This window comes from Exserohilum turcica (assembly GCF_000359705.1).
Source record: "Exserohilum turcica Et28A unplaced genomic scaffold SETTUscaffold_16, whole genome shotgun sequence".
Taxonomy (NCBI): domain Eukaryota; kingdom Fungi; phylum Ascomycota; class Dothideomycetes; order Pleosporales; family Pleosporaceae; genus Exserohilum; species Exserohilum turcicum.
In genome coordinates, this window is record NW_007359981.1 from 872,344 (window position 1) to 878,763 (window position 6,420).

Genomic DNA, 6,420 nt, shown 5'->3' on the forward strand with positions numbered 1-6,420 from the left:
TATAAGGTCCGGTAGGCCCCGGGCCACTTGTACTCGTCCCTCCCTCCAGCCTTCTTAACCATGCCCAAGGTCCCGTCTTCCGCTCGTCAGACTTCTGCGACAACCTCGACTTAGCGCCGCCAGGCTCGATCTGATCGGGTTCGCCATCAAGGGAAAGAGATGACTTTTCGCTGTAAGCGCTGTGAGAAGAAGAACCTTCGTTGCTTCGTAGATACTGCGTCCGGGCAGTGTGCTGGTTGTATCGCTGTAAAGGCTGAGTGCAGCTTGTTTGTGACTGAGGAAGAGTGGGAAAAGGTTGAGGCTGAGAAGCGTCAAAAGCGTCTTGAGCTTGCTCGTTCTGAGGAACAGACCGCGCGACTTCGTCGCGAGCTCCTAGAGGTCGAGGAGCGAGAGCGAGCGTACGCTGACCGTGATCATGCCATTCTGAACCTTCAGAATCGTGAAAAAGAGGAGGCTGAGGGGAATTCTGCTCCCGGTATGGATTTTCTGGCAACCGAACCACCGCTATCCGGATCTTCGACTGACCCGGGCTGGTTACAGGCTGATCCTTCCTCTTTTGATCCTTTGTCCCTAGACTTCTTCCTTTCCTACGAGAATCCGGTTCTCGTTTCCGTGGATGCTTCCGATGGTACTCACGTACCAGTGACTTGCAGTTCGTCAAATTTTCTTCTGGTTCCCAAGTGTTCTGGCTATCTGGCCATCCTTGCCACTTGACCAAGTATTTCCACTGACGTCTGATTTTCCGTAGGTCCTTGACTTCTTCGACTATGTACTCGTCGTTTTCGAGTTCGATGTCTTCTGCTAGTTCGGCGTCTTGGGGTGCTGGTTCCAAAAGCTTTTTATGGAATACGGGGTGGACCTTCATGCCTGGTGGTAGCCGTAGTTTATAATTTACCGGTCCAATTGTCTCTAGGATTTCAAATGGTCCTAATCGGAGATTATCCAGTTTCTTGCTTGGCCGTTTAGTCTTCAGGTTTTGTTGTGACAAGAAGACTTTGTCCCCCTTCTTAAAGGTTGGTCCCTCAATCCTTTGTTTATTCGCAGCCTTAGATGCTGTGAGGTTCTTGTAAGCTATATTCTTGCTCAATTGCTCGTGCAATTCTCGCATCAGTCGAGCTTTGTCGTCTGCTCCAACTGCAATGCTTTCAATATCCTTCAGATCTCGATGAGCAACTGGCTCATATCCGTAGTTCGCGTAGTGCGGAGAGTATTTCGTCGTTGCCGATTTTCTACTATTGTACGCCAATTGTGCTGTCGGCAAGAGCTCAACCCAGTTGTCTTGCAGCTTGTTGGTGTAGAATCGCAAATACTCCTCCAGCGTCTGGTTCGTTCGTTCCGTCTGTCCGTCTGTTTCTAGGTGAAAGCTAGTCAATAGCTTTTTCTTGATTCCCATCTTTGCTAGGAACGTTGACTAATGTTTCGACGTGAACAGCTTATCTCTGTCCGTAATAAATTCCTCAGGTATCCCATGCTCTAATACTAGTGCTTTCTAGACTTCATACGCGCATTCATCTGCCGTAATAGTTTCTTCTGTGGGCACAAACTTGGCTCCTTTAGTCAATCGACATACGATTACTAGGATTGTGTCGCAAAGTCGAGCTGATCCTGGTTCTAACGATTTCGGGAGCTTCACTATGAAGTCCATCGTTACACTACTCCATGGTCGTGTCGGTGGCGGTAAGGGTTGTAACAGGCCGTAGGGCTTATGTCTCTTAGGCTTGTTCTAGTGACATGCCAAATAGTTGCCTAGGACTTCCTGCACCTTCGCTCGCAAGCGTGGTATATCGAACATCCTTTTCAGTCTTCTGACCATTTCGTCTACCGCTGCGTGTCCATATTCTGGGGACTCGTGCAGGGTCTTGATGAGTTCCGTTCTTATATGAGGAGGCACATACGTTCGTGTTCCTTCTCTCAAAGCCGTGAGTTCTATCCTATCGTTAGTTACTTCTAGCGGGTATTCTGGTTCCTGTCGCCATTGCGTGGCTTTCTCTTGCTATTGTTGTTGAAGAGTCGTGACTTGGTGAGCTACTACGCTGACCTTGACTAGGTCAGGCTTGTTATACCTCAAGCTTCTATTAGGCATCTGCCTGAGGACTGCGTTGTATGGCTCCTTGTGTCCTTCTTCTCGTAGGTCGGATCTTCGGCTTAGAGCATTAGCGGCTCCGTTGAGCGATCCCGCTCGGTGCGTTATTTTAAAGTCGAATTGGGCGAGCATTTTGGCCCATCGAACTTGTCGTCGGTTGAGTTTCTTGGTTGTCATGAAACTCGTTAGGTTCTGGTGATCGGTGAATACTTCGATCATGTCTGGGAGACCTAACAGGTACACCTCCCATTGTTTAAAGGCGTCGACTACTCCAAGTAGTTCCTTGTCGTGAACATCGTAGTTTAGTTCTGCTCCTAAGAACTTTCGTGAATGGTAGAACACTAGTCTCCATTTCCCATCTAGGCACTGCTGTGACAGTACAGCTCCTAGTGCGTAATCGGACGCATCAGTCTCAACTCTGGTTTTCCGTCTTGGATCGTACATCTCCAGTACGGGTGCTTCGAGGAACATCTGCTTTAGTTCTTTAAAGGCTTCCTAACATTCTTTAGTCCATTTAAACCCTATGTCTTTCTTCGTAATCTTCGTGAGTGGTGTCGTAATCCAGGAGTAATTCCTAATGAACTTTCAGTAGAAGTTCGCAAATCCTAGGAAGGATTGCACGTCCTTGACTGTTTTAGGTTTTGGCCATTCCTGTATAGTCTGGGTTTTCTTTGGATTCATCTTAACACCTTCTGTTGAGATAATAAAGCCTAGGAATTCCGTTTCCTGCGTGTGGAATTCACACTTCTTGGCTTGAAGGTATAGCTTATATTCTTTAAGCTTTCGTAAGACCTTCTTGACATGTTCAACATGTTCTTCAAGCGATCCTCTAGAGTACACTAGTACATCGTCTAGGTACGCTGTCGCGAAGATTCCAAGGTATTCGTGGAGAGCGCTGTTGATGACTGATTGAAAGGTTGCCGGCGCATTCGTCAATCCGAACGGCATTACCGTATACTCGAACAGTCTATATTTCGTCTTGAACGCTGTCTTCTATTCGTCTCCTTCCTTGATCCTAATCCGGTAAAATCCCTCCCGGACATCGAACTTCGTGAACCACTTAGCTCCCTGGAGTCGATCCATGAGCTCCAATATAAGTGGTAGTGGGTATCTATTCTTTCGAGTAACCCCATTCAACCTTCTGTAGTCGACGCACAGTCGCCACTTTCCGTTGGGCTTCTTTACGAACAATATTGGTGAGGCCATCGGGCCTGATCCTAGTCTAATGAATCCTTTCTTCAGATTCTTCCAGAGGTATTCCTTAAGCTCAGCATCGTGCTCGGGCGATATAGGGTACATTCCTCCTAGGCTCAACTTAGCTCCATCTTCGAGGACGATCTCGTGATCCCAGTCCTGATGTTCTGCTAGGTCTGTTGCTTCGTTTTCCTCGAACAGTTCTCGAAACTCGTTCGTCTGGTATTCTGTTAGTATCGCCAACTGTGGTACTAGTCCTTCCTTCGTGGTCGCGACCCGTTTTAACCAAATGACTCCTATTCTCTGAGGGTCCTTCACATAGATTCTCATGATCTTATGTGGTGAGATCGTACCTATCCTCCCGTCCTTGGGTGAGCTCTGGATAATCGGGTTCGTCTCTTTTCGTACTCCAGCAACCTTGTGCACAGGTTCTCAGCTAAGTATTGTTTTCTTTTGCCAATCAATGGCCGGGTTGTGTTCTAACAACTAGTCATAGCCTATGAGAATATCTTCCTCTCCGAGGTCCATGATGTTGATCTTCACGTGGCTTTTCCTGCCTGCCAATTCCATTGGCACTAGCTTGGTCTTTAGCCTGATCATGCCGTTCCCGTATGCCATGGGATTATTGTCGGCTAATACCACTCGCATCGGCACCTTCTTGGCCTGATGGGGTATGTCGTATTTCTCCACCACTCGGGGTGAGATCATTGTTCGTGCAGCACCACTATCTATGGTCGCTGTCATCCTATGTCCGTTTACTAAGACATTTGTTCGAAGTCTAAGGTCCTGCGTGCCTACGCTCTTGACTTCCTTGAGGGTCGTTTTAGGACTGCCTTCACCAGCGTGACCCTGTCCCTGGTGGCATCCTAGTTTTTTGTCGGCCTACTCTTCCTCTGTCTAGGAAAGTAGCCTGCGCCGTACTTGGCGTCTTGGTGTATTGTGCAATAGTCGTTGTAGCAGAAGGACCAGTGTAAGAGTTCATGACGCTCTTCACTGTCCTTAACTCGTTGCTTCGGCATTCAAGACGTCGTGACTTTCGACTGCTTTTCTCGGTGCATACAATATTCCGTTGCATTACATTCCTCAGCGTTTACCGTTCCGTGGTAGTAGCTGGCCGGGTTCAAGGCTTCCTTATACTGCGTCCTGTGATACTAACACATGCTTTCGCAGTTCACCCAACACAGCCGTTGGTGAGCTCGATCTTGCTTCTCGGGTCCATGGATATGACATTGCTCCACTAGACACTCATATGTCTCTAGATGTGTGTGGCAACAGTCATTGTCGTTTTTTCTTAATTTCTGCTTTTCCTAGTAATGCTTCTTGCATTTCTTCCAGCTGCAGTCAACCTAGTGCAAATCTTTGTGTTGCGTCATGCGTGCCTTAAACAAGTAAGGGTTTTGTTCCTTAATTTAAGCTTTAGGGCTCTTAAAGCGTGGTTGTTCGTAAATCGCTTGATACCCAATCTCTTCAGCGTTAGGGCCCGTAATCGCGATACGTCCCTGCTGATGGCAATCGTCTGCCTGGTGTGCGGCGTCTCCGCAGACCCAGCATTGGTGATTCCTTAGGCGGCTCTGGATTTCAGCCCCGTCAATCTTCTAATCTGTTTCCTGTGGTATGTCCTACCGGACATTCTTGGCTCCTAGAGCTTCTTGTACCATCTCGAAGGCCTCGTCACTCTCTTGGCGTGCCTCCTCATACAAGTCTAAGTCACTAAGGCTGTCGTCGGGTTCCGTGACTAGTGGGTAAGGCGTCCCACTCCTGATCATCCCGATCTTGATTTGACCTTGCCTGACTTCGTTTTTTGGGCAGTCTCTGCGGAAGTGTCCTGCTTCGCCGCATTGGAGACATGCCTTCTTTTCGTAACGCTTTTGGCGTTCTTCCTTAGAAAGGCCATCCTAGCCCCTTCCTCAGGTGTTCCAGTTCTTGTTTTCTTGCACCTTGCTAGTCATGATGGTGTCTCCATCTCTGTCTTTGTGGTTGCGTTGCTTCTTCATATTGGCCGTCGTGGGCTGGAACGTCTTTTTCTGTTTATATCGTTCCCACAGCCTGTGGTCAATTCGCGTGGCTAGCTCTATCAGAGCGTGAAGCGTTGTTGGCTTTTTATAGTGTACAAGACCGTCTTTTATATTTTCCTTCAGTCCTGCCTCGAATACAGTTCGTAGCGCAGCGTCATCCCAATTGATTCTTGCCTGTAGCTGTTTAAATTCTGCCGTATACTTCGAGACTGACTTGGTCTGCTTCAGGCGAGTTATCGCTTTCTCTGCCTGGTTCTTGGCGTCTACTTCCCCAAAGATGCGTCCCATTTCTTCCTTGAAACTTTCCTAATCCTTGAACAAGGCCTTAGTTTCTTCCCTAGTTCCGTGGGTGGTGGGTGAGGTCAGGAAATCCTCGACATATAGCTGCATCCACATGGCTGCTTTGCCCTTTATGTGTGTGTTAGCCATTAGGATCTTTTCCTAGTTGTTGGGTACTTGGTTAAATCCACAGTACAGGTCGATGTTGGTAAGGAACGTCCTTAGTTCGTTTCGTCCTCCTTCATATTTCTTGGGTACTGCCATCTTGGGTTTTGGGGGTGGTTTCTCGTTAGGCGTAGCCATAAGCTGGCTTACTATCTAGGCCATCATTTCTTGCATGGCTGCCATCTGCTTGGCTTGGTCGCTATGCTGCTTTTCCTGCATGCGTAGCCTTCGCTTAAGATCTCGTACCTTGGCCTGGTTCGTGTCGTTGTTCTCGTCATCTGAAGAGTCAGAATCCGAACCACTTCCTTCGAGCATCTCGTCATCGAGAGCTGGTGAGGGCGTAGGGGCCGCAGCCGTGGGCTCCTGTCCCTGGGTGAACTGGTTTCCGTTGTGGGCCATTATGGTAATCTTATTCGAGCGAACTATTGGTTAAACTCCTCCACTAAATTCGGTGGTGGTCAAAGTGTTACACGGGGTTCGACTATACTTAGCTAGGACTCGATCCGGGTTAGGGCGAGTCAGCGGGTTCGTGGTAAGCCGTGTGATTGCCGAGTAATTCAGGTGGAAAAGAGTTATGGATGTTTAACCGATAGTAAAGACAATCAATTCTATAGTAAGATAGAATAACAAAGTACTAATCTTGTTAAGTAAAGAACTTGTAAGAGAGTACAGTATAATAAGTTG